This window comes from Struthio camelus, chromosome 10, assembly GCF_040807025.1.
Source record: "Struthio camelus isolate bStrCam1 chromosome 10, bStrCam1.hap1, whole genome shotgun sequence".
NCBI classification, from domain to species: domain Eukaryota; kingdom Metazoa; phylum Chordata; class Aves; order Struthioniformes; family Struthionidae; genus Struthio; species Struthio camelus.
The window spans coordinates 8,864,388-8,890,587 of NC_090951.1; the positions used below are offsets into that span (position 1 = coordinate 8,864,388).

The 26,200-nt window shown below is 39.4% G+C and overlaps 1 long non-coding RNA gene across 1 annotated transcript in view; it reads right to left on the bottom strand.

The window, feature by feature from the left end:
• Positions 1 to 10,143: 10,143 nt before the first annotated feature.
• The window catches only part of LOC104140851 (uncharacterized), a 30,267-nt gene continuing 14,210 nt past the window's right edge, over positions 10,144 to 26,200 (bottom strand). Inside the window, exons 5-8 of the long non-coding RNA XR_693403.2 lie at positions 24,580 to 24,711; positions 18,024 to 18,226; positions 16,128 to 16,283; positions 10,144 to 10,307 (exon numbers count right to left, since the gene is read on the bottom strand). This is a non-coding gene — a long non-coding RNA (uncharacterized lncRNA). The remainder of the gene's footprint in view (positions 10,308 to 16,127; positions 16,284 to 18,023; positions 18,227 to 24,579; positions 24,712 to 26,200) is intronic.

Genomic DNA, 26,200 nt, shown 5'->3' on the forward strand with positions numbered 1-26,200 from the left:
CTGTTATTTCTTCGTTGTGTCCAACTCACTTTTCTGCTTTTAGATGAACGTAGACTCGATTTTGCTGCCATTTGATATCAGCAGCATTACTCAAGACTTAGAGGCATCTCTTTTACCCAGGTACACCTAGTGTGCTTCAGTGTGGCTGTGAGCAGAGGAAGGACACGGCAAGCTAAGGCCGTGTAAAGAACCTGCCAGGGTAAGAAAAAGATTAATTGATGATCTTCAGTCTCTGCACTTCAGTAGAAGTGTAATGCTGTTAAATCATAAAAGGGCTAAGCTTGGCCATTTGGTTTATTAAAGGTGCATATTCAGACTGGTGGCTAGGTGATTTTTATAAATGAAATCATGTGGCAAAAAATTATTATGGAGAACAGCACCAGACAAGCGAGCTGTATCAGACACCCAAAGCAAGAGGTAGAAGATTTGTATGAAGCATTTGCACACAACAGGACAATATGACGGGAAAAAAAGGTCAAGGAAAATTAATCGCGACTGTATAATACAAAGGGCTAAATTTTACTTTAAGAGCTGGTCTTCAAACTGAAACCTAGATTACATCACTACCTGAACTTGAAGACAAAGATGGTTGTTCAGGTTTTTGGGATTGGGGGAGGGGGGGTCATTAAATACACATTTGGGCATCACAATAATACTTTTTTCTTTTACTGAATATAGAAGACTAAATAAATGAATGCAGACTTAGCCTTAATTCTGAACTTTGCAAGCAAATGAAAATGAGGATGTAATCATACAAGTGGAGGTGTTCACAACTGGCGTTTATCACCCAGTGAGTTAATAACAGACAAGGAGCTTGTGTACATCAGTCGATTTACAGACACCTACATTTTCAAAACGACAAAACTGGCCTACCAATTTAATTGCACTGTTTTAGTAAAAATAAATAATGATTATAAATAATAAAACCAGAAATTAAATAAATAATGAAAATAAATTATAAAATGATGTGACAAATAATACTTAATAAAAAGCATATAAACAGTTACTTCTGTGCAAATCCTCATAAAAACACTCATATTTAATGGATTTAGCTTATATCTGATTATGGCCAAGTTATGCTGTCTTGGTATGAATGGATCTATGGGTGTTTGCAGAGTTCACAGTGATTCAGTTAATGCAGCCAAGCCAGTGTATGTTTAGATATATACATAAGTAAACAGCAACGTGCAGTGACCCTATCGTATGTGACACTTCACAGTGTTAATTATGATTTCACTATAAAACACTTCCTGCCATGGTTCTTCACTATTTTTGAACATTTTTGTTCACTAAACACAGCAGTGAAAGAGGAGACAAAGGTTTTTGTCAAAAGCTGGGCATCTTCTATTAGCTATCAAATAAATTTGATCTTCAAATACTTAATCACATTTTAAAATTATTAAAAGAAACATTAAAATACTTTAAATACTTCACATGTTCCTTAATTTTTCTTTTTTTTTCCAAGCAGAACTTAACTTCAGGTTTTCCAAGCAAAGATAGTTTACTTCTGAGAGATTTACTGTTCCAAGTGCTTCTGAAAGGGGCATCATCACCTTTCAGTCTTGTGACTCAGAATCCTTGATTTTATTCCCATTTCATTGATTCGATATTGTTGAATTAAGGACGTAATGTCCTTAATGCAGAGATGCACCAAATGTCTGTGATCCCCCCATCCCGTCTCATGTGGAAAATGACTAGTAGTTGTAATAAAACATGGCTTTAGTTTTAGGTCCTTATCTAGACCAATAGAGACTAGAATTGTGGAAAATTCCAAGCCTCTGTGCTTCAAAAGTCAACTTTTCTTGAAGTGCCTACATCAAACTGACGGAAACCGAAGCATCCACAAAAATTAGTTACTTCTGAAATGGCAGCGTTCCTCTTGTGTCTGAAATGCACTGAATATTTCTATTGATATCACAGACATTAGCCAACCGGCACATATGCCAGCAATAACAGTTTAGTATTAATGAAGTGTCTTTTTTTTTGCTGGTAATGAAATTCATTCTTGGCATTAGAACTGTGCCTTACATTGTGAAAGTAAATAGAAGATGAACAGAAATGGCATTTATTCATTAAAATTGCAAAATAGCAATTAAATCTTCTCCTCCTCTCTTTCTGAATAATCTGTTCCACAGTATCTAAATACCATGCAGTGGGAGACAGTTGTGGGTAAAGCTGATCAGAGGATAACAACTCCATTTTGTGGCAACCTCTGAGATTTCAGAACTTGTTTACGTTCAAGCATGGTCATGTTCGCAAAAACAAAACCCTTCAAACACATCCATAGCAAACAACAACCCTGGGGAAGGTAGGGCGTGAGAACTGAGTCATGCCACAGAAAGGTGGAAATTTCATTTCCTAGCAGTCCAAGTGGGACCCTGTTGCACTAGCTACTTAGGTTTAACGGATTATTCTGCCAGAGAGCAAGAGGGCTCCTCATTCCAGCCATTACAAATCAAGACAGTTAGATAGTGATCCAGTAATTTACCTGCCTAGTCAATGGAGCTCTGCTCCAAACCCAAACTATTCCCTGACAGAAATTTTAAGGAAACTGGGAGGTGTCCAAGAAACATGTCGGTCACTCAGCGATGAGCACGTGCTCTGACCTGAGTAAAATACAGTTTGCTAACAGTCCTCATCCATGTAGTATGTAATGCAATATTTCATGTTACTATAATACTTCAGCTGAAAATGCTTGGCACTAGGAGCTAAGTGTCATCATCCCTATAACACAATTTAAGAAACAGAAGCACAGAAAAGTAATTTTTTGAAACCAACTCAGCAGGTTGCGCAGATTCAGCACCCAGGAAGCTCTAGCAGGACACAGACTCATCAATGTAAATGTTTCACGAGCAACGTTTCACTCTTCTTTTTCACGTATCATTTGCTACGCTTCCCTCCACATTTCTCACAGTGACATGGATCTGGAAGAGCCACTTCGGTCTGCACTTTAAATGTTCCCTGTACTAATGAATGTCTTTTTACTTAAAAATTCCAAATCAGGTATAGACCAATGTCTCCTGACTCCAATGTCCACTTTCTCAGTGTTGATGTGTGCAGAAAAGCACTGCAGATATGTATCTCGCAGGTGTCTAAAGGGCAGCAATGAGCAGTTTCAGTGAAGTGCACAGCAACATCAGCTACCCATGAGAAGGCCATTATAATGCTTAAATGGGAGCCAGGGGCACTGTTTTTCTAAAGACACACCCGGATGCTGAACACAGAATTCAGAAGATGAGTCTATGGGGAGCTACCTGCAAACCCTGATTTTGTGTCATGGTTGATTACTGGGTGCTAAAAGGTAGGTAAGGCAAGGAACAGCTATCTATGCCTTTCTTGGTAGTTACTGGTAGTAAAAGCTCAGCAATATCCCTGTTAGTGACCAATACAAAACCTGCTGAATTACCCACAGGCTTCGGATCAGGCTCTGGTATTAAAAGTGCTTTGTATTTTTGAAATCACTAGTTAATAAATAAGGGGCCAGTAGATGCTACAAAAAAAAAACAAAGCAGTATAGTTCCTGGAATTTATTGACTAATAAAATTTCTCGTTATTGTGGACTGCAAATGGTTTCCTCTGTGCAGCTCTTTACATCAGCTTCTAACAGCTCCTATAGAGAAGAAACCCTTTTTCATTACATTATTAGTGTACCTTGGCCCAGATAAATGGACAGAGAAATGTGGTACAATCAGGGAACATTTAAAACAATAAACCCCAGAGAGCAAAAGGAAGAGCGTGTGAGGAAGTGCAAACAAACAAAAGACAGTCAACAGTCTGATCAGAATAGAAAATTTGGCACTTGTTACAGAAACAAATCTCAAAAGCTTTTTCAGCCTTATATTTGGCTGCTAGTGAATAAGATAAACAGGCTGGTGGGAGGTGAGCTGAGGGAATACAATGTGAATCAAAGCAGGCGGTGTTATTGCTTTGCAAGGCAATGGTTAGACTTCACGTAGAGTAGTATATCTAGCATTTGTCATTCTTCCTTAGATAAGATATAATTTCTCTAGAAGGAATGTAGAACTGAGTAACTTAAATGATGCCAAACTTCAAAGATTTAAAATGTGAGGTAGAAGTGAGAAAAGATATGTTTGCCCAGCCTGATAGAAATAAAGATGATAAATTTCTCTTCAGACTGCAAGAGATTTAGGAATTAGAATTACGGCTTTCACTCTTTTTTCCTACCTTGCTTTTCTCATTCCTCTTTATTAGCACATTAAATAACACCATTCTGGGTAAATGGCACAGAGGCAAAGTTCTGGAGGGATGAGCTTGTGAAGTAAAACTGTATGCGAAGCAGTCATTACACGTTCATGGGCAATTGTGAGATGTCTATAATATACTCTTATTTAAAAGTTCCCCAAAAGATCTGAAAAAAAAAAAAACAACCCTGAAATATTGTTTCAAGGCTTTCAAGCACTGTATTGGACTGTTTAGTCTTTTAAATATTTTACCCATATGTTTTGTCCTGAGACTAAGTATATTTTGTTTTCATTTAGAAAATTTTGACTTATCAGCAGCTTGAAACAGTTTTTTTTTTTTTCAGTATTTTTCCTGAAGCAAGAAGTTCACAAAAGCTATTTTGTTTCTAAATGCTAACATTTTCTGAAAGATAAAAAAAATTCTCAACAGGTCTATTTTAGAGCCACTCTATGCAGCCTGACATGGCTTGATCCAGAGGCCACTGAAGTTAATGAAATGACTTTTGTTGCTTTCAGTAGGCTTCGGGTCAAGCCATTTAATGACCAGAAAAGGACGGAAAGTCCTAATATAGTACCTGCGCTGCAAACTGACTGCTAGCAGAAAGCAGCAGAGATGCCCCGTAACTCAGAACAGGACTGATCTGTTAGCACAGTGAAAAAGTAGGTTTGCAAAATTTAACTGCGGAAGATAGGATTTCAGCAATTGCTTCTGAGCTACATGTTGCAAACTAACAAACCTGTGTGCGAACAGTCATTGCAATGCTGCTGAGGGGCCAGGACAGAGGGTCATGGCTCCCAGGCAGGACATTACCCCGTGTTGGGGAACCGTACCCAAGCATAGAGAGGGCTCTGGCGGGGGGAGGGTGTTAAAGGAGATGGAGTATGAACAGAACGTACGTGAACGGGAAGACCTAGAAATCGTGACTAATTAAGCACTTTGCATCTCTTGAGTGCCAAATTTAAATCACAGCATGAAAATGTTATGAGCTAGCAATTTATTCACCCACTCTTATTATGACCACACCTTCTAAAGGGCACATTCCCTTTGAACAGACTGTGGCTACCCACCATCTAGGCAGTGATAATTTTTTCACTGGTGAAAAGCAACAATAAGTTGCTTATGAAGTGGGGAAACAAAATCATTCTTCCTCCCTTTCTACAAGGGCTGTCAAAACTGCCCCCCTGAGGCCTGTAGAACAGCACAGAGCAATAGGCCCTTCTGTCCAGGCGAGCCTGCCCTTGCGCAAAGTTCATTTTGTCACTTGAAAGCAAGGGAACACTCAAAATAAACATCTGTTTTCATATCCCTACGTGTCCCAAGACAAAAATCCCACTGAATAAGCTCACCAAGTACATAACTCCTAGGCAACTGGCCTAAAACTGCGGCTGTGTGAAAATTCCTTAATAAAAATTCAAAATCTGGTAAAAACTGCCTGGTGTCTAGTTTGGTCACAAATCTGAAACTGAGGCAGGACTCAGCTGTGCATGAGGCTTAGATCAATTTTCAGCTTTGAATGGAAACCAAATAAAACCAGGAGAAATTACTGTGGTGATGTTCTGAGCTTTGGTTTGGATCTCCGTGCATTAGACGGTCAGCTTGGAGAAAACCACGTAGCTTTGCTGAGCTTAGTGAAATCATACTGATTTACCACAGATGAAAACCAGGCCTGGGATGTGCAAGCCTGAAGAGCAAAAGCAAGATCAAAAAAGGGGTCAGAATGCAGAGTTAACAAAATGAACAGAAGATCCCCCCGACCCTGCACAAAGAACTTCAGAGTTCAGTTAGTCACATATAAAGTACATATAGTTGAATGCACAGCTACCGAAGCCTGTCAGTTTGGCTTGCTGAAGTACGAAGCCTTAAGGATCTGTGAAAGAAACCACTGCTGATAATTCTTAAATAGGTTCAATTCATTTTATATTTAGAGTAAAATTAACACCGGGAGAAAGGCAAGTAAAAAATGGTCTGTGGCTTATTCATTACCTGTGTTCACAGAAATATTAATGCATAAAAAAGGGAAAAACTCTCAGCCATCCCATAGGGACCCATAGGGAATTGTTATCATCTTACCAGAGGCCAATACCTAAAGAATAGCAAGGTTTAGGGAATAACGAGGGCTTTCTAAAATTGAAATCACATGTCCGGTAAGCAGACAGTTTTCAAGACAATGAACAAAGGCAGCTGGAGGATATTACAAGACTGCACAATCTATGTTACAGCACACAGAGTGAACAAAGCACAAAACAGTGAAATGAAAGACTACAGTCAAATTAGCACGTGTGAGGGCCGGTTACATCTAGCTGGTACCTATATACGCGGTCAGATAAAGGTACTAAGATCTTTCCCTGTTTCATCCAAGTCCACTTGATTCCAGAACGGCTTGCTGTCAGTTTTGCTTGATCTGCCATTTCTCCAAAGAGAGAGGGAAGGATCTCTCTAGTCAGGCAGGAACCCAACTATGTCACCCTCAGTGGCAAAAGTCTGACGCACACTTTCCCCCACATGCTCAGTGAGCAGAGAACTCCTGCCTGTCTCAGAGTAACCCTCTGGCTGCGACTGCTCCACGCCGTCTCTGACACAAACTTGGCTTCTCATGCCACAGTACGACTTGAACTGAGAACTTCAGAATATATGATGCAAATTGACTCTGCTGACTTTTTCGTTTCCGTGTTAGCAGGACTTAGGCACAAAACTGTTTTGCTACAGACCCACGGTCACGGACTGCGTGAAATGATTTTCATGCATGCGCTTGCATGGGAAAATGCTTGTATTATGAAAAGCAAAGCCTCAGGGGGCAGATTCTCAAAGGCCTGTACAATGAGTGAAATGCATAAAAACTACATGCAATAGGGACTATGTATATTGGAGTGATTTGCCCAACACTTAGGCCTTTTGAAAATCTGGCCTCGTGTGTCAAAATTCCATCTCTTTTAACCTACCTTTTAAAAATGGCTGGATTCCACAACTTCGGCTCAGAAGCCTGTGATTTCTGGCCACCGAGGCAGCCATATTCCACCAGCAATGGAGTCAATTCTCGTTAAGGGTCGTGACTGTTTGCATAAACCGAAATGACAGTTTATAGGTAAATCCTACCCAGTGTGGTACCCAGTGTGGAGTCCATTCATTTTAAATGTTATGCTCAGAAGGCCACAGCAGCATAATAATGTGAAGGCAGGCATGAAGCCTCCCATAAAATTGCACCCACTGGGTCAGTGCCTTTGCATAGCGTGCTCTGGATATTTACAGAATGATTATACACTAGGCGGTCAATCAGAGCTCAGTCTGTCTGTCATAAATGGTAGACCACAGGTCACAGGCCACAGGTGTGGATTTCACAGACCTGCTTGTCTCCACTCTCGTAGGGTATAATACCTGTGTACCTTTATGAAGAACTTGCTCTTACTCATTCAAGCCTTTCTTAAAGTGAATCTTCTGCACGCTGCATCTATTATGTTAGTTTATTAGGATACTCCCCTGATGCTCATACCGCCTGGCAGAACTGTATTGTCATTTTTTCATGTTTTTTTCATGGTTCCTGTGTTTATACAGACAATGCAACTATGAAGTCTGTTACTTACATTTTTCTACTTATGCTCTCTTACCAGTTGATGGCAGATGATTTGGGGGAATTTTAAAGAGAAAATAGTCACTGCTAATGTCCCCTCCATATTCTGAACTTTTTGAAATCCAAGAGTCTTTCCCACTGCATGTTATTTGTTAGCAAAACACGGACACCAGGGCAGCTCCGCCCCTTGTCTGAACTGTGAGAGCCGCTTTTCTCACCAAGAGAGATACAGACACAAAAAATATTGTTCTCTATTTCAGATGGGAAGGGGGAAAAATAGAAATCAGAAACACTCCATTAGAGTAGTTCTGCAAATGTCAGGTGTTACACGTTTTGTGGTACACAAAGAGCAGTGGCAGACTTTCAATGTAAAATAATCGTTCTACACAAAGGGGTCAAAAAAGAATGAAAAAAGAAGGAGAGCAGGAAAGCAGGGGGATGAGGAAGCAGTGGGAGCACAAAAGGCCCAGGCTCTCCATGGAAGCAAAAGGCCGACTGCTTCTGTGGAGCGGCAGTATTCCTAGAGGGAAGACCACACTAACTCTAACAGAGCACAACTGCAAGGGTGTCCAGCACAGACAGTCAAAGTGAATTCATTCAACCTGAGCTGGTCCTACCTCCAGTGCAAAACGGAGCACTGAGCCGACCTTGAGCCTCAGAAACTACTCAGCTATGGCAGTCAGAGGTCTCCCAGATTGATTAAGCCCTCCTATGAACTGAACACCAAATACGTAACAGCACAGGTATGGTATCAGACGGAGGCTGCTGTATTCTTCCAGGGCCCGACCTGTACTACGTACACATGATGAAGCCCCGTGCTGCACCAGTTCAGCCTTAGGTAGGAGATGATGGCATTGTATTTCATTGCAGTGGATATGCCTAGGCTTTGAGGTTGTTTTGGGGGGGGAGGGAGGAGGTTTGATACACAGCAGCACCTTAAGCAAAAAGACATTAATGGCAAGGAACTGCCTTAAACAATACATCTCATCTCTACCACAAATACATCTGAGCATGATTACAATATTCCTGTGTTCCCCTGTGATTTCAATTCCATTTTAACAGACAGTTTAAGAATCATGCTGAGGGCTTGGCAAACCTAGGTTTTTTGCATAATTCTTAGTGAATATTTAAATCAAATCTCTAAAGCAAGCGAAGTCATGCTTAAATATGTAGGAGGACAACCGGATTGCACTGGTCTCCCAGCGGAGAACTTGAAAGAGACACAAGCAACATTACCATTAAGCTAAAGATCTCCGCTATGTATTTAATCCAATTTTATACACTCAGACTGTTCCTCTCAGGGTTATTTTAGCTCAGACAAAATCAACACTATTCACAACTATTCCTGTGTGCAGCGAACTCACTAATTTTGGCATTACCCTGCATTATGTAGGGCTTTCAATTCTTTCCTGTGGATCTTGAGAGAACTTGTCCTGACTGGAGTTAAATGCACTGTGTTAGCCTGCATGCTGAGTAGAAAGTAGTTCTGCTGGTAAAGGATGAATTTTAGCTGGTATATTTTCTCGGACTAGCCCCCTCCTCACACCTGTAGTTTGTGTTTCATGCAGGACTGGAGTTAGCAAGGATGTTTTAACTGCTTGCAAGGATGACAAGCCCGTTCTCAAGAGTCTGGACTCCAGTCTGAACAGCCTGCCCAGAAGCCATGTCCACGCAATCCAAACCGTTTTCTACGTATCACTGGGTGGCAGCAGGGACTCTGCAATGCTGTGGTAAGACACAGGATATGCTCTTCTCCTGCATGAGGACTGCAGCTGAGTTTTGCCTGTGACATTCAGGAAGTTAATCATAGCCCATGGGTTTTTGTAGTGGAACAAAAAATCTTTTCTTATAGAATTAGCCAATTGTCAAATTTTAGCTAGATGCTCAGAGGAGATTTTTTTACAAGACCAGGAGGAGATTATTATTGCAGTCAAATTTTTCATGAAATTGTGAAGCATGTATCATCAATATTTAATGTGAATAAAAATACAGCTTTTATACTAAAATGCACATATACAAATTAGCAGTAAAGGAGACTCTTCTGCCTCCTGAAGGATTTAAAAACGCAGTATCAGAATACTAGTCACTTCTGCTGAGGGTTTTAAAACTGGAAGTAAATATTTATTGCAGAATACTAATAATCTGTTTACATGTGGAAAAATATTTCAAAGACCTGTCACACACTTCTCTTTCTCTCCAGAGAAGAAGGCATTTTCTCTCCATAAATAAAAGATGCAAAAGCATCCCCAAAAATGGGTGTGCATTGCTACAACTGATGATTAGGCACATTCCTGTTAAAAATGGGACAAATCTTGCATTCCTCACCAAAGAAAAAATTCTCAGCGAAGTGAATGCATACCCACTTACCAGATCCGAAAGTCTTATCCAGGATTCAGGAGGCACTCTGAACAGTACTGGAGATAGCGTGAGCTTGCAGTAGTCACTGACAATCAACTGGGCAGGACACTTCAGCACTTGCATGAAAGACTGCTGAAGCCAGAGACGAGACATGAGATGACTCCAGAGTGTTCGGGATCTTCTAGACACAGAAAATTCACAATCACTCACAACCACAAAGGGTCAGGAGCAGGAAAGAAAAAGAATGCTATTCTGAAGTTGTTCCTTCAGTGACAGGGTCATTGAATTCTCTTCTCTCCCTCCTCCTGCTTTTCCATTAGTTCAGGAGATAGTGAGAAAGAGAAAACAAGACCGATGCAAAAGTGATTTCAGTTGTCCTGGCACAGCCAAGACAACATGGTACAAAGCCCTACTTCAGCTGTCAAAGACAGTGTGTAGGATGCTACCAAGGTTGTTAAATCCTTTGTCTCAGCAGCAAGGAAACGTTCTTTGTCCAGATACTTCCTGACTTCACCTAACAACACAGATTACAGATTTTTGATAGAAATGGAAAGATCCTATCATGGCCACTCTCTTAGGGAATTTGCCCCGAAGAAGTTCCCAAATCTCTATAGTTTTTTTACTATAATCTTGTGTGCACTGTGGCTTATATTACAGTGAAATGAAGCATATATGCAAAAACTAGCTTTCTCCTTTTTCATAATTTATATTATAGCTTCTTTTAAGTGCAATGTCCCCAAAATTGGAAGACTAGTACATGTTGTCCTATTGATATTCAATACCTATTGACTCATTTGAGAGGGAAAAATTTTGCCAGAAAATGCTACCCACTTAATTCAGGATGAAGCTTATAGCTCAGAAAACGTTTCTGTCAACATATTTATGAATACATACATCAACAGAGGATAACGCTAATGCTTTACAATGCATCACTTAGTGGCAATTTCAGCTTTTATTAGTCAGTCTTTAATAGAGTCATTTTTAAACTCTATGAACAGGAGCAAGGTGAGAATCAGACCCTAAACAGCAAACAAATCAGTTTAAAAATCTGAAGTGGAGACAAGGCTCCTACCTGAAGTTCTTCCAGTAAATATTTGCCATAACTAAATATTTGTCATAATTTATTATGATGACTTATATAGGTCAAAGGAGGTGATGATTCCCCTTTATTCAGCACTGGTGCAACCCCATTTGGAGTGCTGTGTCCAGTTCTGGGCTCCTCAGTAACAAGAAAGATGTGAATATACCGGAGTGAAGGGCCGGGCCACTAAGATGATTAAGGGACTGGAGCATCTGACACACCAGCAGAGGCTGAGGGAGCTGGGACTGTTTAGCCTGGAGCAGAGAAGGCTTAGCAATGCCTTATCAATGCGTACAGATAGCTGATGGGGGAAGGAGTAAAGAAACAGACCCAAACTCTTCTCAGTGGCACCCAGTGACACGAGAAGGGGTGAACGGCACAAATTAAAATATAGGAAGTTCCATTCAAGCATAAGAAAAAAATGTTACTTTAAGGATGGTCAAACACTAGAACAGGTTACCCAGAGAGGTTCCATCCTTGCAAATACTCAGCCTCCAACACAGCCCTGAGCAACCTGCTCTAGCTGACCCTGCGTTGAGGCAGGTTGTACAAGACGAGCTCTAGAGCTCTCTTCCAGCCTCAGCTGTTCTCTGATTTTGTGACTATGTGTAAAATAGTCTCTCTACTATACTTTCAGGAGAACCGAGATATTAATTCTGTTCCACATGCTCACATGTTTATATTTTTTCATCATCTCAAATCAGAATGAAAACAAAGTCATGAAATATTTTGATAGTCAAAATGTTTCAGTCTCTAACAATATGCTGTATTGTTCCCTTACAGAACAAGATGTATTGCTTTTACTAAACTTCTCAATACATCCTCACTGAAAACTCTGATGAAAGTAGTATGTCCCATGCATGTTCTGTTTATTGAGCAGGGATCTTCCTACATAAAACGTTTCAGCTGAAAATTGTTCAGCCTACTCTTAAAGGCTGGTTCAGACCACTCATTTCCAAACCCTAGAATCCTAGCATGCTTTATCATTGAATTTTTTTTTCCGTAAGTGCCTTATAACTAATGACACTTAAAACTAATCCACAAAAGGCCAGAGCCAAACATAGGAAGATTGTTATTGCTGCAACTGGCTTTGTACCACCTTTGCAAGTAGTTTTGCTTTCTTTTTTTCCAGTTGTTTTTTCCTTTGATCTAGGTGATAGTTACATGCTTTCTCTTTCAAAAAAGAAAATAAACAATAAAAGAGAGTAGAGATTGCGAGCAGTAGCAATATAAAATATGGGTAGCAGAGCGCTTAGCACAGGTCTCCTACGTAAGCATGTCTTAACTAAATCTTTTTTCTTTGCAGCTTTCAATACCAAGAGAAAGAACTCCACGCCAGCCTTGCAACAGCATTTCTGAATATTGTCTGACTGCGGCGTTATGACTGAGCGATTTGTTGCAAGCTGCCAAATTAGGGACCACGATTATTACCTGAGCCAAGATTCTGAAGAACAGGTTCTGGGTAATGGAATTGGAGAATACCTGCAGTTCCTTTCATTCAGTGTGACACAGCATTGTGCTGCAACTGTTGGAACAATAGTAACATCTCCAAAAAGCCTTCCTTTGCGTGCGCAGTGCAGCCATGTCAGCATGCAGAGCTCAGGGCATACTCTCCTCTACTGTTACACAATTTCTTGCTTCAAATCGCCTGCACTAAAACTTTACATGTCTTTCTCAATTATCATAGAGCACTGCATGCAATAATCATTTTACACGTTCTTTTAATTTGGTTGTAAAATGTGACCTGTTCCTTTCTGTAATATATATTTATCCAATCAAGAACTATATAACTACTAGTATTTACCATTATTTCACAGATACGAGCTAGGCATTGGCATTTTATTGCATGCCATCAATAAGTCAAGAAAACGCAGAGTCAAAGTCATCTCCCCTGCAATTATTCAAGTTGAATCTAGCCTAAAGTTTGACTCAATTATGCTAGGCAACTACAATTAAATAAATGCATTCTGGCCATGTTCACTGATACTACGCAAGTGTGTTAAAAATACACCTTTAGACTGTCAGTCTTTTTCAGAAAAAGTCATCAAATGAATCATATGCAATCTTATTGTGACACCAGTCACCATGTACAGCTGTGCTCGTTTCCCATTTCGGTCTGTATCTGCTGTGCTATCTCATGTTTCTCTTTTAAGATCATAGTTAGACTAAAGCTACATCTACACTTCTTCCATTGAGTAATGTCAGTCAGGGGTATTTCCACAGTACCAAAAGCTGTGGTGTGGACACAGTCCCACTGAGAAAAAACACAGCTTATCTCATTCAGGGCAGTGGCATAAGCAACTCTGACAAAAGCACTCTACTGATACAAGTTGCACCCACACTAGGAGCATTTTCAAGCAGAGTAGACTGTCTCTTTGGTGAATGTCTGAATGACCGGGATTCAATGAATTCAGTCTGCTGGTTTAATCATCAATTTTCCCAGTAAAGACCAGGTACTGACAGGGGACATGATAAGAACACCGATTTATTGCTCCCCTCTAGAGCTATACCGGTATATTTTAGCAGCAAATCTTTCCTAGGAGGCCTAGCTGAAAGGGCTGAATAAAGCCCCATGTATTAAATAAGGCCTCGTCTACACAAACCAGTTCAATTTCTTTAATTATAGTGTCAACTATATTGATAAAAGAGTTCCTATCATGCTAGAGTATACTCCTATATATTTAATATATTCAATCAGCTGGTCTAAGGCACCTTCACAGTGGCCTAACTGAGAAAATACTACATGAAAAATTATGTAAGATTGCATTATGCAAGTGGACCACACCAAATGAACGTCTTAACAGTGAATGTTTACCAGTTAGAACAAAACAAAACAAAAACTCCTACAAAAGACAGATAAGACTTCATTTTCAACATGCAAGGGGGAGAGACTGGTAGGAAATCAGGTACTACTACAACGTGTAAAAACTAACCTAATTTTTACCTCCTAAACAGTGGAGCACTGCTCACAAAGCAGTCTCTTGCTCAGAAGACAGGCAAACCCATAAAAAGACCAGAAGATTTGCACCTTAGTACTTGGAAAGGAAAAAAAAAACTTTTGAGCAATATGCTGTTTAGGCTCAGATACCAGGCAGTGACGGTCAGGGCTGTCTTAAACTCAGCTTTTTAGCTAAGACAGATATGAAAAGGGAAAGAGGATCGGCAGGGTAAACTATGACTGCAGTAGGTCACAAGAGAACTCACTAAAAGATGGAATATCTATCCTAACTCTGTTCTGTCACTGTAATTTAGCAAAATAGGCTATGCAACTTGAACTCAGTTAAGTGCAAGACTAGATAGTAACTGTGTAACATGGTTTTCAAAATCTTTTTTCTCTTTTCAAATAGTTAAACGAAAATATTTCATTTTAAGAACATGGTCGAGCACTGTCCTTCGGGAAAAATACAGTCAAAACCACTGGGCAAACTGCCTGTCACCATACATGAGCTTGTATATGCAGGTCTGGACCCAGTCCTACTGCTAAGGCAAAGAATCATGAGATTCCTCTCCAAGACTCAGTTTGTGGGGTGTGTGGATTCAGGCAAATCAGAAATTGTACAGTGTCCCTTCCTAACTATGACATTTACTGGGTGCTGAAACAAAATTACATCAATAGAAACAATTTTGATATCATAGCTGTTTACCACAACCACATTAATCTCAGACAACAGGAACCCTAATGAGAAGAAATTTAGTTAGTATAAGTGACCTAAATTATACTGGATGCGAATCTGCACCTCTCCGATTTTTGCTCTATCTTGCAGTGATACAGTGCTCTTGTAAAATAAAGCAAAACATGAATAAGATTGTATTTGATAATGTGTTTCTAGAGAATATAATATGATAAAATCTCTGGATAGCTCCTCAGCTGGCAGAACCCCTTGGAGTCCTGCCATTTACACCAATTGAGGATATGGCTGATTACCAAATTTTTACCCTAGGCAACGGAAAGTGTGTTTTGCAATGCGTCACCTACACTTCAGACGCACGCAGAGATCCATAATCATTTATGAATGGCAGTTAATTCTTCCTGTACACAGTGGCAGAAATGATTAGTGGGCAAACTAATGAATGGAGCTCTCTACCAGCACTCAAGACAAGCGTGGTGGGGTCTCTCATTATTAGACAACTTCAGTGAACTTCTGACTTCAACAGGTGATTAGAAATTGTAGTATTAGAACAACAATTCACTGAGTCACCACAGCATCCCTCTTTGCACTAGTGAATAAGATGCACAGACTATTCAATATCATGACACTTTCAAATAAATTACCAGATACTTTATTATTCATCCAGGGCTAATTGCATCACTATGACTTGGCGTTAGATCTAATGTTTGCAAGGATCTGCAACATGAAGCAGAATGACAATTGCTATTACAACATGGATGCAATAGAAGAAATGTATCCAGTCTGGACTCCCACATTGACAGGTTAAATCAATGCAGCTCTGCAAAAAGTAACATTGCAATACACACACACACACAAAAAAAAAAAAACTTTGGGGAGGGAAATGAATCTTACAAGGTCACTAAATTAACAAAAATAAATGACAGGATATGGTTAGAGACGTGCCAAAGTGCAAACGTTTGAAAAATACCCAAACTCACGAAAATATATTGTACTTAAACACTGCACAATGTGGTTTAGCAGTTAATGAAGCCAAATACAGAATATAAGGGTAAAGAGGAGGCATCCACTACCCTGACTTACAAGAACAAAAATAGCAGTACTTGTAATTTGCATTAAAAAAGGAAGCTGTATGCAAGGCTTCCAGACACTTTCCATGTTTAGCTCTGGTTTCGCCTTTCCTTTGACCCAATTTTAGCCTCTTGATCAAAAATTCCAATTCTCTACTTCAGGTTCATTTCTTATTAAAACAAACCAAAAACCCAACATCGCTTTCAGAGGGCATACTTACTCTGATGAATCTTGAAAACAAAATACATGTCTCAGGAAAAGAGGGAGGACTGATCCCTTCCTCTCTCCTCCTCCAAACAGTAAGGAAGTTACGCTCTTCTGAGAGACAGCATCAGGCTTTAGGCACTGTTTGAGGCTTAGAAGCCTACTTTGACTCCTACAATATAAGACGAGCAGAATTTAGGCACTCATGTTCAAAAAGTCAGCAGGAATAGTAAAGGCCACCTAAGTCTGGAGGGCGTCTAAAACACAGTAAATGGCTCTCTGGCCCAAATCCTAGTCAGACCAGGTACAGGCTAAAATGCCCTGATCTGGGAAAGCGCGTGTCTAGCTTCGCCTAAGCAACATTGTGAATTAGGCATTTATTTTTGCCTTTGTTTTGGAAGCCCCAATTAATGCAGCATAGCATATATGCACTTAACAGGCAAGGGACCGTATTTCCTGAAGAAGGGGGCCACCAAGCAGCCCAAAGTGAAAAACACAAGGACACTGAGTGAAAAGGCATTACTATATTGTTACCATATAAGGTACTGAGAAGTGCTGACATTCTCTTTTCTGGACTGCTTGATTAATTATAATAAATTCAAACACTATTACTACCTTAATATCCTTTGATTTCCCAGTTGCACAGTGGTCCAGCTCCAAAAGGAATATTGTGGACTCTGGCAGTTAGTGTCTCCTTTCATTCCCTCCTTCCCCCATCTCCCTAACCCAACCTTTTCTCAAGGCTCTTAAGCGTACAAGTGAGTCTCCAGACTTGTAGCTCAGAGTCAGATGTTCAACGGATAAGAGCAAGAGTTAGAAAAAGTGCACAAGAGAAGCAGGCTGTGAGAAACACTCCTTTCCTGGGCTGTTTTGGCTGATTTTCAAGGCCGTCTCCTGTTTCAGCGTGCAGCATGCCTGAAATGCATTGCTAGGCATCAAACCTTTCCTCCTGATACAGAATGTAACCACCTAAATTTATCTGTGAATTCTACTCCTAAATTACAGGTGATCTAGCTTGTGCATCACTATGAAGCCTTTTCGTGTGTATGTCAGACCACTGGTGCCTAAAATGTAAGCCTTGGGGTGCATAATCTGTGGGTGCCTTTATTTTTCACCAGACTCATGCAATCCTCAGATGGTCTGGCATTAAGTTGATAACGTTCCCAACGCCAGTGAATGCCTCTAAAAATTTGGATCTTGGGCTGGTCAGTGCTGAATGGAGGCTATCAAAACACAGTAGCTTTAGTAACGCGAGCCTCAGTGCCGCATTCCACCATATATAGCGCCATTGCATCATCAGCGATCAGAGATGTGCTAAAATAAACGCTGAAAGATCGTCAACTGCTTTAGTATATCTCAAAGCAGACTGTCAGCATGTATGTTCTGTAGTTTCTTTTTCTTTCTCCAATATTTTAAGAATAACAGTACAGCCATTAAAATTCTGCTGTCTTCTGTATCTGAGGTAAAAAATTACCATTGGCTTTCTACCCTTCATTAATTTTTCACGATTATTTTTTAACTATTATAGCTGTAGCTAATGATAGAAAGTTTTCATGAATAAATAATGGTGCAGACTGATACGCTGGCACATCTCAGATGAGGCTACTGACGGCAAACTTGCTCTTTAAGCAAAACGCTTGCAGGGTTTCCTACTCTCAAGTTTATTTCACAACCGTTTCTTTGTATCTCACCATTCCCACTGCATCTAATTTTATTCTGCTTTAAACTAAGAAAGAATTTTCTTTTAAGTTTTGATGCCCAACAGTACTCGTTATCAATCAACTACAAATCTTGCAGAAGACTGGGCACAACAATAAGGAAAATCAAGGAAATAACAGAGGAAGGCATGCTAAAAATATATCAAAGGTATTACTATAGACAATCATCCAAGAATCGAGGACCATGATCCCACCTGTTAGATAAACAACAGCTCACAGGTCTGTCTGTATCTAGGTGAGAAATCCCTCATCCCTCTGATAACGCAGTCTGACGTTCTCAAAACAGTATTGCTGGTGCAATAAACGGTGGTCTTCCTTTTCAGTGATACCTAAACCAGTCACATGGGTCTTAACACAGGTATCAAAAGCAAAGTGGTTCAGCGAGGTGATCCTGTGGCTGAGAGCCAAAAACATCAAAGTGTTATTCTTAGAAAGGCATTTTTATCAGTGTGTGCTTTTAGGCAAATCACTAACCCAAAACCACATCAGTTTCCTTATTTGCAAAACTGGGAAATAATGATACTTTCACATTTTTGTAGAGTTCTTTGAAATCCATGGCTTCAAAGGTTGGAAAGAGCATTTGATATTAATTATTACTATTGTGACTTAAATTGAAGGAAAACTGAGAAGAGTCACTGGTTAATATTTAAAAGGCAGTATGAATTGTGTTCATCTCCAGGGCATGAGTTAAAGGGTGTTTTTGACCTCCTCTCATCACTTGTTATGGAAGAGAATATTTCAGATAAAAGGTGGCAGATAATAGTTATGTCCTGGCACTTTTCCAGCAGAAACACTTGAGTTTTACATACTTAAAATTCAGTGAAGTGTGTATGTTATTCTTCACTACATGCTCCATGTTTTTGTGCGATGGTACTGAAAAAAAGCCCACAATTGCTATACTTGTTATTTTTGTACGATAGAGATGTATGGTCAAATTCTGCTAGTGGTGCACATGCTAGCTCAGGAATGTCAGTGGAGCTTTTGTGGCTGTAAGTCACAATTTGTTAAACTGAACTTGAACTTTGTGATCTTCCCTAATGGGAAAAGCTATGTAAGGGCAGAGGGAGCATAACCTTAAAGCATGAACAATAACATGTACTCAAGGGTAAGCAGGTACCCTGAGGCCCCTTTGATGTACCTCTAGTGAAACACAGCAAAATTGAAACACTTTTGAAAACTCCAACTGCGAATATATATATACACACACACATATAGAGGGAGAGAGATATAGAGATACAGATATAGATAGATAGGACTTACCTATAAAAAGGGCTTGGCGCTGAGATTCACCAACTGACCACGCAATGGCCATATGTTTATGACAACTGTCATATGTTTAGCCTACAACATCCTGGGCGTTCACCTCATCTGACAAGTCCACCCATCCTCAGTCTAACTACTGGTTATGGAACGGCCAGAACAGTTATGTTTCTGTTCGGGCTTCTTGTGATTGGCTTATGGACATTGGTAAGTACGCACTGAACCAGCCTCACTACACTAGCAGGGAACACGCTGCAACTTCAGCTTACAGAGTGAGGAGAGAAACATGCAATACTTGTGTAGATGTGGGTATATAATGAATCCTTCTAGAAAAATAAGTATCGTTTCATCACATTTGCAAATCACAATTTTAGTGAATGTTCCAGAGATAGGCAGGATATACCTACTCCTTTTTGCCTTTGCAGTGTGAAGAATGCAATGGAAGCAATAGAAGCTGCAGAGGAATATGTTTTATCATACGGGACACCACCAAGAAACTCGTCTAGAAGAAAAGACCATACGTGGACTAAGAAAACAGCATGATGTATGAGTCACACTGCTGAAATCAACCGCTGGATTAAATAGTGCCATTTGAAGGGACAAAACCATTATTTTCTTTAGCTATCCAAGCAAGGGAAACATACTAACTCAATTGCCAGCACAGCTACCAGAAGGAAATTGTGAACTCCTTTTAGTATTCAAGACATTGCTCTATCGCCTTACTCATATGAGATTCAGCATCTCCTTTGAAAACAGCAAAACAATGACTTTGTCTCCATTTTAATTTGGAAGGAGTCCAAATTAAGCTATTATGAGAGATAAATGATATAATGAGAGCTGCATGCAATTTACTGTAAAAAAAATGAACAAGCAAAATGACCTCTCAAATGTGTGCCTTTTTCTTTTTTGCACTTACTGAAATTTTTATGTTCTAGGTAGTGAAGTCAAGTTTCATATTCAGCTTTCCTGTTAATGTTAACATGCACATGACAGGTTCCAACTAAGCAGAAAAATAGGACATTAGGATGCCAACCTAGCCTTCCGTTATTAGCACAAATAACTTACACAGAGTTTTTGTATTAACTATTTCTAGAATATACGCCTATGTACAATACTGTCTCACAGCAGTTCTTCTGATTGGCAGATGCTAGATATTCTGGCACTGAAAAGAAACTCTGCGAGTCTTCATCATTCTGCAGCTATAATTGTGAACAAAAATATACCACAAGCACTGGTGAAAACAGGGACTCCTGGATCCTAGGATCATAGAGCTTTCGAGCAGTGAAGTCTGCCAGCTCATGGGCAAAGTTATCTTCCATTTTACAGCTCCAAGTTTTTAAGCCTAAGTGATTCAATCAGATCTGTATTAAATGATGAACATATTATGTTTATGAGCACAATTATGCTAGTGAACATTTCTTCAAGGAATCTTTATTCTTCATTCATTAGCTGGATATCATCATCTGAAACCAAAGGAAAATGTTTTGAAAAACTGAATTAACCCCTTCGGGGCAATCACAGACCTCGACAGGTTGTTTTTCAATACTAACTCTCCTATTTATTCCCAGATTTGCTCCTATAAAAATTTCTGTCCGTAGTCATCACTTCACTGCCTTTTTCAACTTCTTAATTTTCTTTCTAACAGCAACTTCAACCCTGTCTGAAAAAAAAAAACAACTATAATCATGTTTTATTTCTCTAGCCCTCTGTATTCCCCTGCAAGACCTAACATCTTGAATCAGTGGAAGTGCTGTTGGTTCTGCAGACTATCCCAGCGGTATAATCTCCTGAAGGGAAATGAGAAAACACTAAAATAGCAGAAAAGTTGTCAGAGACTGTCAGCACAGGACTGAAAATAGCATGACTAGCCAGGAGAGTTCTTGGGACTGGCGTTATACTGGAAGAGACTTGTTAATCACCAACATTTGCTCTTGCTAGTGCAATGAAACAGAGAGTCTGTGGACTTTGGACCACTGCTAATTTTTTCCACTGATAATTTTTTAATGTATTCTGTAGTACAAAGAGAACTACTTACTAGGGATGACACTTATTGGTTGGTACTGTACAGCTCCTGTTTCACATTCCTGATCCCACATGACTACACGTATCTAACTATGCTGACACTTTGATATGTTAAGGGACACGCAGTATCATGGTAAGCCAGTAACAGTGTGCACAAAACACGGGTTTTTACAGGCCAGAAAGCTCTTTGTCCAGATAGAAGGAGGGTGCTTAAATGTGACTCCATCCATGTGCTGATATTAACAGCATCCAAGTGTACCAACACAGAATTTTTATCAGTGGATGTAAATCAGCATCACTCCAGTAAACGCAAGGCCACTTCACTTCAGCTCAGCAGCTGACACGACCGGCTTACAGCAGATACGCTTAAGATACACTTTTCCAGCAGCAAAATAAAGGAATACGTCCACTGATAGTTCTGGTCTTCGCAATAAGCCTCTTTGGGCTGCTAGGTTAAGCTAATTTACGTTCCAGAATCAGCAGTTTCCCACCAGAGGGTTTTTAATATACTTTATTAGCTTAATATGCTCAAACATTGCACTTGTGCATAGAAAGGACAGGGGACTGTCAACCATGGACCCAGCTGCCATGAGAACAGAGCTTGGCAGCCCTGGCGCCATGGCTGTGTCAGGGAGCGGGCACACCGCAGCCGACCTGGCTAACGAGCCTCTCAGTGCTTATAAGCTCTTGCAAGTCTCTCCTCCTGGTGTCATTGCTTCACTGCATCAAAACCAAAAAATAAAGCACGTGAAGCACTCTGCAGTGATGACCTGTGTGATCCCACAGAGTTCACGGTGGAGACTGATTTATGATGACTGACAACCGCTTATGATTGTGAAAACTGGTAGCCAGTATAGCCTATGTTCCTCTAAACCTTGCCTGCAGAATGGGGCAGAGAGAAATCATTTTCCCTTTTAGTATTCCTAAAGCTTTACTGTTCTCAGCTTTATTTAAAGAAACTTAAGGCCCCATGAAAAGGATACAGCATACATAAACAGGGCAAACATTATGTCAAGCTATTTTAAAAATGTCAGCCTGTTACTTGATGTAAGGTTCTGACTTAATATGCACAGGAAAGTGAAGGCATTTGAAAATCTGTTTAGTAGTTCAGAAAATGGGATCTGAGATTGCTTTAAGCAAGGTCATAAAGACCTCTCAACCTTTCCTTTTATTTATTTTTTTGCAAACACATTGACTGGCTTGATGGTGCATCACAGGCAAATATCTACATGCTTCAAATAATGAAGTAGTGTCATTACTTTATCTTGACAAACTCGCAGTGTAATTGCAAAAGATCTTCCAGACTGTAAAAAAGTGTCAAAACAGGAAATAGAATAGCACAGACCTGAGATGTTTTCCATTTGCAGGCCTTCATATGGGTGCCCTTTTTCATACTTTTAGCCATATATCGGAGAGCATAATTTGATGATAGACGTGAAACTCTGTATTAGTTTTTATTTTGACAAATTCATTAAACATCACATAGCCTGAAAAATGAACCAGGAGGCACTAAGCCAGCCCGAGAAGATTGTACTTCATAAACTGAATTGCTCACATGGGCAACATTTTGGTAGAAGTTATAGATTTTCTAGCATATCCCTGATAGATAGCACTAATATAACTTCAATAAAAACTCCAGATATGTCAATATAAAATTTTTTCTAGCATCGAAAGATGTAAGATACTTCAGCTAATAAATTGGAAGACTCCCTGTTCCTTAAGGTACACTAACTTACACATCAGATTCTAACAAGTATCGAAATCATCTAAGTTAGAGCAGGCAGCTGCAGGTCTGTTGTTTATAAAAGCTGCACTAAATCAAGTTATCAATGCACTACAGGTTATTATTAGAATTTAAGAACTAAAACAGATTTTTGTAAAATGTTAACATTCTCTATTTTTAACTGTTTGATACTATGTCACTTTTCAAACTGGCAGATGAATGAAAAAGATAATCAGTATCTGCTGCACGCAACTAATGCCCTTTCTTTGTTCCTAGCAGTTGACATTTCATTTACATGCCTAAGATTTACTCACTTTTTTTAAATTGATGCCACTACCAAACTGAATTGGTATCAAGAATGCAAACAGATACCTTGCTTTGAGAGAAAAACAGATATAGGACCCTGAAGACTGCCAGAGCATGGGGACAGGGCGGTGTATTTATGTGTGTATGTGTGCGTGTGTATATTTAAATATGTATGCATATGGGTATGCATGCATAAATGCACGGAGTTAGATTCTTTAAAGACTAAATTGTACATATAATTAATTACATTTTCTAAAACTGAAAAAAGATTACAAAGAAGAAAAAGAAGGTTACAAAGTTTCAAGTACGTTCCGGCAGGAACTGAAGACAGTACTTGGACTTGGCTCAGAAAATTCTTTAACTTACTGTGCAAAAATTTATTGCCGACAAGATGAAAGCCATAGCACGCGACATACCTAAATGGCCATACATGGCTTCCTCAGACAATAGCTACTCAGTACTTTTGCAAGGTTCAAGAGAGATTTCCTAGCCAAGATTACAAATAGATGGTACAGACTTTGTCATCAGACAGTACTTTAAAAATTGATTACTGCATTACAAACCAAAAGCTATATTAAAATATGCCTAAATAAATTATATTAATGCCCTATTAATACTACAGAGGCAAGCATTCAGAAGTCAGGTCATCTGAACACTGCACGAGCAATATGATACAGTTCCTTAATTACATGATCCCAGGTTAATAATAAAAAAAAAATTTAAAGCCCTAAGACACTGCAATGCATCTGACTGAGAGAAAACTGCGTTCTCTGCTAGCTTTCATACTCCTGACCTGTAGATTCCCGTATTTTAAACCTCAGCACCAACACAACTTACTGTATTTAATTTCTAAGTATGACAGGCATAGTTGCACAGATTTCTTTTGTATTGAGAGCTCTTGATTCTACAATTCTAACTCATATATTAAAATTTCCTTACATGCATTGTCTGTTTCACATAACAGTATTCCTATACTCACAGTTGGATAGGTTTTTAATAGTTTGTCTTCAACTACAGACAGACATTCACTGGTAAATATGCAAGATTACTGTGCCTGTCCATCCTTTAAAAAGCCATTAAGTATGTAAATTAATATTTTGACGGATTTTTCTAGTCTTTTTGTACTTCTTTTTGGTATTTGCCTCTACCCCACCAAAATAACATGAGAAGGGTATAACACAAACTTTCATTTGAATTAAAAACAAAGAAAAATATATTAAATCTCATCAACTAGTAAAATCACCAGGTTTTTAGGGATCTGCAAGCAGCTTTTCTGTGTTCAGTAGCAGGATGCTCCAAGCTTACTGAGAAACATTTCCCACAACGCTGCTTATCCTTATTCAGTAGCCTAATTCAGGTTTCTGAATACTAAGGGCTAACACTAAGCTAGGATCAGAAGACATATTGACACCTAATTTGGATATCTAGTTCTGCCGTACCTGCATGCGACTTCTGGCGTAGAATGTGGATCTCTAAGGAATATACGCGATCGGCAGCGTCTAGCTTCAGCGAAGTACTTCCAACAGCGCAGTACTAGGGAAAGAGATGCAGCCGCAGAGGGGTCTTACTGCCTGGGGAAAGCAAGATACTTTTCCAGTACCATTTAGAAGAATGCATTGTCACTTTGAACACTCGCACTACAGCACAAAAGGAGCCCTTCGGCTTTGCCAGTGGCCCTGTTTTTGGGCCACTGGCAAAGAAGTTGATTTCCTTCCTCCACAATTTATGCAGGTATGTGTACTCCCCATTAGTCCATGCTTTTTTCAGAGTATGAAAGTGATCCATTACATAATCCATCGCAGTCTTCCACAGTATTGCTTGTTCCTGTCCAACTAGTCAAAAAAAAAAAGATAATAAATGTGGATGATTATTAACTTATTATTATTGGACCGCATGATCATTGCTTTCAAAGGAGCAGATATTGACCTGACTCAAAATTCAGTGTCTTGATACTGAAAAACTGTGTTGAATAAATTGGAAAAACTTTTCTTTTTCTTTGCAGTTAAAAAAACTGACAATTCTTTTTTTTTTCTTAAAAATTACCCACAGACTCCCCCTCTCATTGCTCTCTGACCCAATGAATTGAATAGATGTGCAAAACCTTTTGGTTGCTGGTCAAGTACAAGAGAAGGGAAAGAGGGTGATCGATCCACAAACATGACTGAATACAGCACTGGCAAATAAACTTGAGTATTTTTTTCACTTCTATGAAGAAAAGTAAGCCTTTTTATAATTTGTTCATTAAAGGCATAAATGGACAGGGTATAAATTGGTCCTGTATATTTATGTTTCACCTCTTTATGTTTTGGCTCTTGACAAATATGTAACTAACTGACTAATCTAGCATCTGTACTGCGTTTCTTTCCAGAATGATTATTTTACTTCTGATAAACTCACTCAAAAGACAAAAATCAGCAGATGATACTAACACTATACTGCTTTCCAGACAAATATCCATGGTTAGAGCATAATTTCCACACTGTGGATCAAGTGCAAAATTTAAACTGAAATACTAAAGTACCTATACAAATTATCTTAGGAATCCCAGGAAGAGTCAAGGAAGTACCGTCCTGTACAGAAATACTAACTTACAGACTAAGTTAGGGCTACAGATTCTCCCCAGAAGCTGAAAATTCAAAAATGTTTTAATCCTTAAAATACACATTAATTTTATATGTTCTGTAGGTTTGGGGGGTTTGGGCCTTGGTTTTGTTTTTTGAGGAAAGGAATCATTTTGAAGCTAACAGCTCATTTGAAGCTGAAGCAATACTCAAAATCGGGGGACTGCAGTCAGAAGAGTTTAGAAGGAAATTCTGGAAGTAAAGTTGCTAGGAACAAATGACAGTTTGCCTTGCTTTGTTCTCTCGTCAGAAGAATGTCAAATCCCTCTTTTCTTACATCAGTCTTGTTTTGTTTCTAATAGCAGAGACATTTACTGAAGGTCTTGCAGGTCCACCCACATTGCTTGTGAGCCATAATGCACAGGAAAAATAAATCAGGTAACAGTAGAGGTTAATAAAATTTGAAATGTTTGGAGATTTGACTTGGCAGAGGAAAACT